Below are 13,750 nucleotides of genomic sequence, written 5' to 3' on the forward strand. Positions count from 1 at the left end.
TCAGATCCCTTGGCCAGATGAAGAGCAGCATGAGGGTGTTTGATTCTCTGTGTAAGTGAGGGTGGGGAATAAGAGCTCTAGAATCCACTGCAGAAAGATTAGGAAATGAAATGTCAGCTTTCACTCACTGGTTGTATAAAAATTCATTTTCCTTGGCCTGAGTTTGCTGATCTCCAAGATGCTCTTATTTTTCTGGCCATACCCGTTAGGGAAGGCGATAACCATCACACCCACAGCCAGAAGCAGTAGCTGTTGAGATCCTCCCTCAAATGCTTCCTGGCTCATCTCCCATCTCTCCTTCCCAGCCCCACACGATCTTCTGTTTGTGAGAGCTCCCGGGGAACATCAGCCAGATGCACACAAATGCTCTATTCTCAACACTGGCCATTTGCTCCCACTCACTGGACAGGTGCTCTTTCTGTGGTGACATTCTGGAAGCATCAGGCTCTCTAGGGATTCTTCCCTAAAAGTTAAAGCAAGTTTCCTCAGCTCTGCTGGCAGTGCTCACACGGCAAACAAATGCCTCCTGTTTGAAGCTGCTTCGTCGGGCCGGACCACCATTACTGCCAGGGCGAGTAGTGTGGTACTTTCCAGAGCCTGGAGGTCAGACTGGAATCCCATCTTCCACGGACATGTGGAAAATTCCTCGCCTCTTAATTGTGTGTCAATTTAGGTGAGTCCTAGAGATTCTCCCTCTCCTGTAGCCAAATTCAGATAGTCCATTTCAGAGGTCTCCTGGTTTTCACTCTGCCAGTTAGCTGTGGCCATAATTTGTATGTGCAGTTGCCCAGGGATAATCCCAAAGGGGCTGAGGTGGAAATGAAGCTGAATGAGTTCTTCTTGTGGTACTAACAATCTTCCTGCAATGACCCCCGTTTCTGACGCACTACCTTTGGACTTAATTTATAGGTCTGATTTTTTTCTCTCTTTGGATTCTACGGCATCATGTAAAAAGAACCCTAGCAGGACCCTTTTAAGACCCCTACGTGTTTTCCAACCATCCCTGAATCCCAGGGTAAGCAGAGGCCAGCTTTGTGCTGGGTAGACTCCTGTTGCTTATAAATCGGGACAGTGTGTCAGATGACCTCTATTCTCCCAGCACTAAAGTGCTGACCTCGAGTTAAGTATTTGGCAACATTATCATGGTGATATCACGAGTCATCAAATTCTTATCTCTGAGAAGTTAAACCAGGGCTCTGAGATTTTGAAATTGCTCAGTTACCTAGATCTAAAAATTCTGGTCTTAAAAAGATCCAGGAATGTTTCAAAAGTAGCAAATGATACTTGTGGAGTGGCAGGGTACTTTGGAGCCAAGTGGTATACTGGGCACGCAATGGGAATTTCTTTCAAGTCAAGGAAAGTATTAGGCACACCAATGCTTGTAGAATTGTAAGTGATGGGATTAAGAGATCAATAAAACATGGTTCTTGCCCTCAAGGCCTCCACAAAAAGAAAGTAGACATATGTACAAGACTTAAAGTACAGGGAGAATGTGTCCCATGCTGTAATAATGATATAAAGGAAGGCGAGATTGTAGGAAATGGACAGGGTAATTATAACACAAAAACTACCGGCATTGCAGAAGTAACTTTAAGCTGAAACTTTAAAGTTTGGTATCAATGGGCATTTATACAAGGAAAAATAAGGTTAAAAAAAAAAGGAAGGGCATGGCTTGTCAAAAATTATCGAGTAATCCATTGTGCTCAGGGGTTAAGTGTGGTTGGGAGAGAGAATTAAAATGTATGTTTTGATCAGATTTTGGAAGGCTATGAATGATCTGCTAAGGCATTTGAATATTATTCTGTATATACTGAGTAAATGGAAAGTTGTTTGTTATTATTTCCCTATGCCTTAGGGTTTGGTCTTTAACCAAAAAATGAAGGAAACAGATGTAGAGTTTCACATGTCAGGTGTTTTGATGTATTTATTTTTTATTTCTTCCCAATAAAATATAATCTCAGTAAGTGGCTGAAAAATTATCTTTCTCTTTAAATATGTATCTCTGATTCTAGTTGAAACTGAAAGTTAAATTTCACGTCATGTATTTTTTCCCAGGGTTGCCTATAAATTGGGAGGAGTGCAGTGACAGTGTATCTGGATGAGTAGTTGCTATGAAATCATAGAATTCCTTTCCTTCCATCTTCTGCCTGCCAAGTGGACGTCTCAGTTCTTGGTTTTCTTTCTGTATGAAATGTATCATTTCTTGGGACTGTATTGTACGTTAATCAAATGGGCCTGGTTTAACCTCTCTAAGAGTTCCAAAGAAAGTCACTTCTGTCTCTCATAGTTTCTTACCAGATCAAGTGTGATAATAATGTAAATGTATAGAACTTCCAGATATAAAATTATAACTACCATCATGATTACAAACACCAACAATAAGAAGAAGAATTATTAATTTCAGGAAATGTCCTGCCTCATTCCTCTTTCCTCAAACTCCAGAATTTTAGACTACTTATTCACTACCCTCTATCACATGGAACCCCCTGACACTTTAGCTCCCAGGACTGGAACTTCCCTCCCTCTTACGAAAATAGACTTTGTCCATTTCTTATTATGACCAGGCTCTGTTTTTGGTGTGGGAGAAATAGGTATTTATGAGTTGATCAGGTAAGCCAACCTACTCAATTGTTTTGGCTTGTTTGTGCTACCATCCTAGGATCTGGAAGGATTGATTAAGTGAAAACCAACCCATTTCCTGAAGGCTTCTGGGAGATAACTCTACTTTCTGGCAGCCATGGTAGCTGATGCCACGGCTCCTTTTGGCTGGGTGGGACGCATGTAGATCATTGCCTCTTCACGCTCCATCTGCAGTCTCAGGAATAGGGTTCCCAGGGTGTGGTAGGAGATAACCGATAACTCTTCCCAGCTTCCAGTCTCCCACTTCTTTGCCAGCATAAAAAGATTATACTTATCCCACATACCTAAAGATGGGTGAGGCCATATGATTTATTTGGGCCAATTAAATGTCTAAAATAATTGTTATCATTTGATGTGGAATTCTGAAGAGGCTGGAATGCTCTGCTGGGTTCCTTTTCCTTCTGCCCTGGTAGGTATGCAGTGATATTTCAGATGGAGCTAGTGCTCTGTGCTCCTGGCTCCTAGGAGGCGGAGTTGAGCCCAGGGATCCTCTGCTGTGGTTAAAGCCACTGAGATTTGGGAGTTGTGTGCTATTGAGATTATTCCCCAAGTTTCAAAACTGCTCATCTAAGAAGGAACATGACTTCCCCAAGGTCAGCCTAGTATGAAGCAAAGTTCTCTAGAATCCTACGATCAGTTTTGGGATTTTCTCACTCTGCTCTTCTTCCAGACTTAAATTCTAACCTTTCCTTGGCAACTCTGTTCATCTAACCTGTCCTTTTGGAACCATCCTAAGTTCAGCCTTTCTCAAGGCCAATGTCACTATAGAAGGGCCTTCCTTGAATGCTACTAAATTTGCTCCCTTCAAGCCTAATTTTAACACACCATAGATGTGTTTGAAGAGTGCAGCATTCCAACACGAGTGGAGGACCCAAATACTATTTTTAAACCATGAATTTAGGACAATTTACTTGTGTGAGATGAAAGGAGAAGCAGGCAGTGCTGAAGGCATATGTTAAAAGTACAACTGGCGACAGAGCTCAGGTCGTCCCCTGCCAAGCCCATTTATTTTCAGATCAGATAGCATGCAATTCCAATTATGCATATTTCGTTGAAATGTATTCCAGAGAATAGAAAGATATGCATAATTCTCTTCAAATACTAAGGAATCTGGAAAAGAATGAAATCAGTCAATCATTTCATCATAGTGGGGGGAGAAATTTATGTTGCATTTATTAAAATGTTTACTCACATATTTCTGGTTATGTTTGTTGAGATGTTGTTTCTCAGTATTTTAGAGCAGAATTTCTTTATTATTAATCCTGAGTGTCACACTTCGTCATCAGCATCACAGCTTTCCAAAACATTTATTATTATTATTATTTATTATTATATGTTGTTGTCTTTTGAGGGGGTTAAATTTGCTGTATTGGCAGTCCCCTTATTACATGTAAGCATGTTATAAAGTTATAAAACTTTTATTTTCCTTATTCCCAGTCCTCATCGACTTCAGATAACAACCCTGATCATGTAGCTAGGACTCTGACTGACCAAGAGGCAGCTTGGCATGGCTGAAAATGGTATAGACTATGCCAATAGACTGATCATGTTTTGAAAATTATCTTTCTCAGTTATTGGCTCTGTGACTTTGAGGAACTTATTCTGAGAACTGTTTCTTTCAGCTGTAAAATGGTGCAATGAATACCTACCCTGCAGGCCTTCATGAGAAAATGCATGTAAAATGCTTGACAAATTATAGATGACCAATGATTGGAAGCAATTAAAATTTCAGCTCCAGATTTGAATTTGCTCTCTGTTCTACTGCAGTCAGCAGGCCTAGCTGGTAGAATACTGGCTACCTTGCAGAATATTCACGCTTGTCAGCTACTCTTTCATTTTCCTCATACAGCAAGGCTGCATGACACCAAGGTCAAGAAGAGATAACACCTGGCTAGAGTCATGTTTCCTTGACATAGAGATGTTTTTATGTGCACCTGCACATGTGAATCACCGGGGATCAGCAATACTTAACCAAGTCTCCCAGTCTTATCTTCTTTTCCTAATTTTTTCCTCTCCATATTTTGGACACAGATTCCTTCCAAACTTTATAAATGACATTTTACCACCCTTGCATTATTTTTCTCTTGACTCAACATCAGCACACCTAATAGATACACACATTGTATCTTATCATTTCTTCTGCATGGGCCTTCTCAGATACCAATATAGAATCTCCAGAATCAAATGCAACCTTAAGCTCTTACCTGATATTTACCCGCTGAAGTCAAGTTGGCTTCACATGCATTCTTTTTTTTTTTTACTAACTCTCCCCAGAAGCCCTTGTACACTGTATCTCAGCCACAGAGCCATGTCTAGTCCATCCTGCATTTGTTTGCTTACTGCTATCAATAGCAGTGCTGATACTGAGAAATACAAAATATGGGCTAAAATCACAGGCACTCAACTGTCGATTATAAGCACATAAGTATGTAAGCACAAGAAATGGACCCAGAGAATTAAATCATGACCTCATTTCTTTTTACTTTATATATTTCCACTCCCCATATGTTTACATCTTTCAACATAACTTAAGTCCTATTTCCATCTGGAAACTGACCTAAATGGCATGTAGGTTCTGCAAGCTGAGCACGTCTGCACACTTTTCCATCCAGGCTGAGAAGCCCAGGGAGTATTCACAGAGAGGCTGAGTTGTATCTCTCAGCAGCCTTAGGATTGCAGATCCCATTTAAATAAGCAATTTTTCCAAGGTTGAGATCCTGACCCTAGAGGGCTCATCAATATCCATAATGTCAAAAAAGACACTACATTTGTGGAATGCCTAACATAAAGACATTGGATCTAGTTTCTATTGAGAATCAGTGAAAATTCTCTGGCTTTGTGTTAAACTTTCATTCATTGATTGCTTCTCTTTTAGTCAAATCCAACTACTGAATTTATGTGTTTTAAAGCCATTAGATTAATTTCCATGCAAGCAGAGATTATGTTTAATGTGACATCAAACATTTGCAGGTAAATTTAAAAATGAAGAAGTCTAATTCTTGGATGTTTGAGAAGCATCCAGATGACTGGAGCATTCACTATTTCTCTCCCATCCCCCAGAGTCATGGGAAGCTCCAGATGGACTGTGGAGCTCCAGTAATTATGAGGATCCTAGTGACTGTGTGTGTGTGTGTGTGTGTGTGTGTGTGCGCGCGCGCATGCGTGCGCACACATGAACATACATGCATGGTGGGGCAATGAACAAATATTTGTTAGATACATGGGTCTGATTTTACTGGTTTATAGAAGAAGTGGAGAGATAGGTTATAGCCATCCCATTGTACATGTATCCCCTATTTACCATGATCTGATGTGCATGTTTCATAATGGTTTATTAGAAACTCAAGTCTTGAATCTGAGGACTTTGATTTCTAAGCTTAGCTTTGGAATTTCCTAATTGCAAGACTTTCTTTTTCTTTTTTTTTTAGTATTATTTTATTATGTTATGTTAGTCACCATACATTATATCATTAGTTTTTGATGTAGTGTTCCATGATTCATTGTTAATTGCAAGACTTTCAACAAAGCATTTACCTTCTCTGAGTTTCAGTTTTCTTATCTATAAAGTAGGGTAATAACATTCTACCTTTCCAGTCTGTTGAGAAATTCATGGCAGAATATATTAAAGTGCATTTTCAAGTCATTGTTGGGATTAAGGAAAATTCTTCTGTAAAATTAGCAATTATCCTCACAATTTCCTTTTGCAGATAAATGGATCCCACAGGCCATGACATTTGCTCATGCATAATATATTCTATTTGATTCAGTTAAATTCACATCCATTTGCTCAGCAATAACTAAATGTTTGGTCCTGGGCTATTTGTGATGTATGGTTCCTACCTGAACCAGAGGGGAAGTTAAGATATATAGAATTAGCTGGAGTATAGTATACAAACATAACATTTTAGAGCAATGCAATAAATAAATGTAGGCACACTGAAGAGTGAGCCATTATTTCCATCTGGATTATTTAAAGAATGGAGCAGAGGAAACCAAAGTCAGTGTTAAGTCACTGGAGGAATTTTGAAGACTTGGATATAGGAGACACACTCTAAGCGAAGGCCTCAAACCAAATATGTTCTAGTAAAAGCAAAATCAGATTGGACTAAGGTCCAGGACACATCTGGGGAAAAGTGAGAGATATTCTGGGAAAGGTAGATTACAGCTACATCACTGAAGGGCCTGTTTGCAAAGACTAGAACTGTGGACATCATTCGCCAGGAAATACTTAAGAGTTTAAGCAGGGAGCTGACAGAGTCTAAGCAGTGCTAGGTTAAGCAAATTAGCAGTAGTCTATAGGAAAGACAGATGAGTCACTAGGATGCAGACAATGGGGTAATTTTTTCTCTTCCCATTGTTATAGTCAGTAGTCAAAACAACGTCATGTTATACAGTGTGAGAAAAAAGCCACAGGTGGAGAGCTGGGCTTTGTGTCTGTAATAATATATGCCTTGTTACATTATTACTTCATGACACCTATCTCCTCCTTTGACATAAGATTTTGGTTTGTTTTATTTGTGTTTGTGTCCTGCCCACTAGTCTCTACCACTGTTCCTCTTCCTTTCTAAATTCAGCTCATCCCTTTGATGTCAGATAGAGACCCGCCATTTCTGTGAGGCCACTCTTTGCTCTTCTAGCTCTTTGTTATTCTTCTGCTTCTTTGAATACATTCTTAATTTATAATCTAAGACACATAAGTAAATATCTAGCTGTGCTTATATGTTGCATGGTTAACTAATTTATTGTGTATTCATCTTGAATCTCTGATTTATCTCTCACACCTTTGTATGTGTTGTTCTGTAATTTACACTTACTGTTTTGAGCATGTCACAGATACTTGGGGAATTGTGCAGAGAAATTATTTGATAGAGTTATGGTAATCCCATTACTGTAATATCACTTATTCTCCTTCTCCAGCACTTCGAAATTAATCTGCACAGATAGAAATTTCAATCTGAATAGAGACAAAGAGATATTCAACTTTCAAGTCTCTGGTTTTGTAGGAGAAACAAAAGAGGGACTAGAAAATAAGGACAGATCAGGGAAAGTACTTCAACCTCTGCTGATACTTGAAATCAAATCTTCAGATGCTGGAGAAAACTGGATTTATGGATGTGTGTTTAACCACTTATATTCTTACTTTTGGGGTACACAAGCATATGGATATTTCTTCTCAGGGGCAGAGAAGAGGAAAAAGTTATTCCTTTACAAATTTCACCTTACATGAAAGGTGAAATTTATTTGTTGCTACATTTATATTCATAACTTGAAAGATCTAAACAGAAATTCATCTGAGTTTATAATTGCTCCTGCCTGCTTCATGGCTTAGAGAAGTAAGCTGATTTTAAAGGACATCTTACATCTTATAAACTATAGGAGAAGGAAAAATGGAAAACTTCCAGATGAAGTCAATTAGGTCTAAATTATCCAGATAATTTGTATAAAAACACACACTATAAAAAGTATTAATGAGGAAATAGAAGCTTGAGGAGATTATGTGACTGGTCTATGGTCATTCTTTAAAATATGAAAAAAAAAGCAAAGCTATCAAATATGTTTAAATTCATGACATGAAATTCATGACATGATAGCTTCTTTCCACTTCATTTTGTACTTATTTTATATGGCATCATCACTCCAAGATTTAAGACATTTAAAAGAATTCTGAGGGGCATCTGGGTGGCTCAGTTGTTAAGTATCTGCCTTTGAGGTCCTGGGATCAAGCCTCGCATCAGGCTCTCTCAGGGTCCTGGGATCAAGTCCTGTATCAGGCTCCCTGCTCAGCGGGGAGTCTGCTTTTCCCTCTGCCCCTCACCCTGCTCTCATGTTCTATCTCTCTCTCAAATAAATAAATAAATAAAATCTTTAAAAAAATAAAAGAATGTGAGCCTGTAAGTGGATCTAGGAGGAAATTTTATGGGGCATATACAGATGAAGGAAGTAAAAAAATCCAACTTTCTCATGCTTTTCTCTATAAAAACAAGAAATATATGGTTTCTACATCACAAAATTTGGGATGATGATTGAGTACAATCATTTCTTGCATTGATGGTGGTGGGGTGGATACACAAACAAACCAGTGTAGGACTTTAATAGTAAAGGCGGCAAAATATTTTTCAAGTTTCTTTAATTTAATCTAAATTCTAAATTTATTTAAAATTTATTAGTTTTCTGAAGATAAAAAGCAAATTGAATATCTGAATTTAGTGATAATGTTCAAGCTCCAGATGTATTCAAAACACAAAATTTGACCAGGTCAACATGGGACTACTTAGATCAGTCTTTTGCTCCAAAGTAGTGCATATGTTTTCTTGAGAAACTGACAATGAAAATCAAAAAGACCAAAGAGTAGAAGTAACTGAGTTGGAATTTTATTTATTTATTTATTTATTTAAGATTTTATTTATTTATTTGAAAGAGAGAGAGAGAATGAGAGATAGAAAGCACGAGAGGGAAGAGGGTCAGAGGGAGAAGCAGACTCCCTGCTGAGCAGGGAGCCAGATGTGGGACTCGATCCCGGGACTCCGGGATCATGACCTGAGCCAAAGGCAGTCGCTTAACCAACTGAGCCACCCAGGCGCACCTGAGTTGGAATTTTAAAAAGAATTTGAGGGGCCCCTGGCTGGCTCAGTCACTAGAGCATGCAACTCTTGATCTCAGGGTTATGAGTTCGATCCCCATCTTGGGTGTAGAAATTACTAAAAAAAAGCATTTAATACAGTGTGATATAAAAGAATAACATGTAAGTCTGGCAGGTATGTGACCTTGATGAAATAGTGAATTGGCTGGGATACAGAAGCCAGACTCTGTCGGTAAGCAGCCCTCCTAATGGAATTAGCAAAAATTCTGTTGCTAGGGTCATTTACAATTGAGTTGATCAAAGTATTAGAAAATATTTTTCTGATAACAATTATCAAAGAGATGTAGTAGACATTCTAGTAGGTTTTTCTTTTCTCTACTTAGGACTCCAAGTGGCTAAGAATCAAGTAAGAAGTTCACAAGTAGAATATTCAAGAGAATAATTTACAGCCCGTTAATGTGAGACAGTGTGAGAGTAAGAAAAATAGTGTTGAACTGCCTCATGAAGGAGGTAATGACACCATATTACCTGAGAAGTAATACCTACACCATTTAAACCTAAGAAGACCAGGGTAATTCAGTAAATCTAATTCAGTAACTAAAAGTAAGTAAGTAAGTAAATAAAAAAATAAATCTCTTCCTCCAAGTTTGTCTCAATTAAATATATAGAACCAGATTAAGCTCACAACAATTTATAATCTGCTTCATAATAAGAACTGTTTTCTTATTAGGCTTTGCATTTCCAGTCTCTAGCATAGTGTCAGACATGGAGTAGACATTAATGATTTAATGTTCATTCATTAATGAACTGATAATTGATATACCACACTGTAGAAACTATATAAACTGTATGAAACTATAGATGTGATGAAGTTGTGAGAGGGCTAAAAAAATGCACATAGATATGACAATAATGCTATTTACACTATAGTAAGGACTAAAAGCATTCATTCAAATGAGCTTCAAAGGGGAGAAATTAACATCTGGCTAGAGAATTTGGAAAGTCTTCATGGAGGGCTGTGTTTGTGATGGACAGGACATTAATAGCTTGGGATAGAGAAGCTGTCTATAAAAAGAGACAAATGAGAACAGGAAAGAAGTAAATAGTATGTGTATGGACAATACTAAGCGGTTAAATTTCATTAGCTTATAGATATGTTTAGAGAAATTAGAGGAGACAAAGTGACAGAAGAAACTTTGGAGTACAGTATTCTTGTGGCTTTTCTCCCTTCCCCCTCATGTGCTTTCAAAGATCACCTTTCAGATAAATTAATTGATTTCAGGAGAACTTAAATAAAATCATGTGGAAACACAATAATAAAATAAACATCTACATTTTTATCATATCAGTTGTCAATGTTTTGTTACATTTTATCCAGATGTATTTATATTTGTATATGTATGATATAAAATACTATCTCTTGTAATTCCATTATTATTTCCAGATATAACCTAGATAGATAATTTCAGGGATAGTCTCCCAATCTGATTTTAATTTTTACAATCATATATATGAGAATATAAATAATATATTGGATTTTCTTGTACATTTTGTAAAATACATATGCAATATTATAACACCATGTATAATTTTTCATTTTGCTTTTTTTTCATCCAACATTGTGTTTTTTAAATTGCATCATATGTATAGTTTTCCACTGTGTGAATATAGCACCATTTGTGTATCTGCTCCTTGCTATAGGTCATTCAATTTGTTTTCTTTTTTTCCTAAACTTTGTGTGGTTTCCTTTTTTTTTTTTAAGATTTTATTTATTTATTTGAGAGAGAGAGAGAATGAGAGATAGAGAGCACGAGAGGGAAGAGGGTCAGAGGGAGAAGCAGACTCCCTGCCAAGCAGGGAGCCTGATGCAGGACTCGATTCCGGGACTCCGGGATCATGACCTGAGCTGAAGGCAGTCGCTTAACCAACTGAGCCACCCAGGCGCCCCTTTGTGTTGTTTCAAACAATGCTGCAATCAGTATTCTTGTAAACATCTTGCTGTCCTCAACTTAGAAGTTCCTCTAAAGCAATGGTTCTTAAACTCCAACATGAATCAGAATCACCTAGAGGACCTGATAAAACAGATTTCCGGCCCCACCCTTGGACTTAAGTAGAAAAAGAGTGGAACTCAGAATTTGCATTCTAACAAGTCCCTGTTGATGCTTATTCTGCTGACCTTGGGGACCAAACTTTGAGAATGACTTCTCTAGAGAATAAAACTAGAAGAATTTCTGCAATGTAGGATAAGTATATCTCCAGTATCACTAGGTACTGCCAAAGTGCTCCTAAAATTGGCTCTTCCCTTATACACAACAATAGAGTATTAAAAAATTATGGTTTTCCTCCTCTTGGCCAATTTTGATATTATCGATATTATTGTCAGTGCTTTGAGTGAAATTATAACATAACTGCTGTTTTTGTTTGTGTTTAGATGGTACTGGTGAAAATATATAATTTGCCATATATTTTGGGCTCATCGGTTTACCTCTTTTAGTGAGTCTCTTATTCACATCTTTTGTTTATCTTTCCCAATAAATTTTCCTTCAATAATTTATGTGATTTTTTATTGAAGATAGAGTGTTTTCTGTTATATATGTCGCAGGTAACTTTGACCAGTTTCTATCTTATTTTTATCATTTCACATTTAATCTTGCTGCTTACTTGGTAGCTGGAATGTTTTCCCCATTTTACAGGTGATGACACATATGTCCATGTGTATGAGAGTATGGTCACAAGGCGGGCGTAAGGGCAGGGTCCAAGGCGAGTCTTGTCTTTTCTGCCTTCTTAGACTTCTGCCATGCCTTTCTAGCATATTTATTCTGCTCATCTGAGATCCCAATTAGTACACCTGGATTCTTTTGAATGTTCTCGAGTATGTGTCCACATTTTGGCATTTTCCTTTGGATAGTTTCTGTGAAGGGTATCAAAATGGTACAGTATCAAAATGGTACAGGCTCAGCATAAATAATAAAACTCATGTGCATAAGCTAGAAATCTCAAGCCTGCATTACACCATGAAGTAGGCAGCAGTGACATTTAAATGGGTAAAATGTATAAATTGAAATGTATATAAGGTTTAATTGTTCTACATTATGTTTGCTTAGCAGAGTGGTTTGTTAGACATCCCTTAATTAAATTAAGGGAATGCATTCTCCAATACAAAAGTAGTTTTAGGCAATTGTTCAGAGACAGGCTGCCTTAAAATTTCTTTTTTGACGATTTTAGTTAAAGTAAAGGTTCACTCTATGCTAATTACCTAATTATCTCACTTAATCCTCTCAAAACAATCCTGTATTTCTCATTAAAGTGTTTCATTAAATAAGTAATATAAATGTGGCTCAAAAATGTTAAGCAACCTGACTAATGCACAGAGCTAGTAAGAGTGTGAAGCTGGGATTAAATCTTGGTCTCTTCCATTTTTTTTTTAAGCCTGTATTCTAGTAATACCAAAACTGCTTCGGAGAAGAGAACACTATTTTAGTTTCCAAAGGGAGAACTAGACTCCTTGAATTGAGGACATGCAAGTTCCATTGTTCTTTTCCTTGGTTTGAATCACATCCTGAGCACTGAATTAACTGGAGGAGAGGAGAAGCCTGTCCAGGAAAGAACTCAGCTGGTGAAGTTACAAAAAAACTGTATCATGGAGGGAAGAAGGAACTAAAGGTGTTCAGCTACAAGAGGAATTTTGTCTTAAATTTATTCCAAATCTTTGGAAGCCTGCAGTCTTGAAGGGAGGTTCATTTTATCTTGTGAAGTAATTAAACAAAGAAAAGAAGTTATGGAAATTATTTCAATATATGAAAGGGTTTTTCTCTTCTAGAAAAGTTATCTGGACATCTATTCTATCCATGGCTTTATTGCTTTGTTCCAGACAAGTATGGTAGAATGGGGTATTATACCGACGTCTCACAAGATCAAATGTAAACCATCAAGAGAAGTTTTCTCTCTGACCAAAGGTTATTTAAAAACCTATTTTCAGCAAGAGATGGCTTTCATCAAGGAAGTTACCACCAAAACACATGCAAAGAATACTGATGTAGACTATCTACATTTCCATTTTTCCTAGGTACACAGTCAAAATGGACCCAGGGATGATTATATTCTTACATGACTTGCTTTAATGCTTATTTCTATATTATCAGATATGCCCATTCTTAAAGAAGTCTATGCCAGTCCAAACTTCAGTGAAGTTTCATCACTTAGAAATCCGCTTTAAGAGCAAAATTCTTAACATGGGAATAAAACAAGGTAATAATCTCAAATACAGATTAGTGTGAATGACTTAAATAAGCAAAATATTAACTCTGGAGTGATAAACTGTCGATCTCAGATCTGCTCAGCTAAATTTGGATTTTGCCTTTGACTTTCTAATTTCCTTTTTTAAAAAAAATCAAGCATGATTAACATACAGTGTTAATTTCGGGTGTACAATAAAATGATTCAACAATTATGTACATTTCTCAGTGTTCATCAGGATAAGTGTACTCTTTTTTTAAAAAGATTTTATTTTATTTATTTGACAGAGAGAGA

Source organism: Callorhinus ursinus, unplaced genomic scaffold (genome assembly GCF_003265705.2).
Source record: "Callorhinus ursinus isolate GAN/ISIS: 27379988/994484 unplaced genomic scaffold, GSC_fseal_2.0 scaffold11, whole genome shotgun sequence".
Classification (NCBI taxonomy): Eukaryota; Metazoa; Chordata; class Mammalia; order Carnivora; family Otariidae; genus Callorhinus; species Callorhinus ursinus.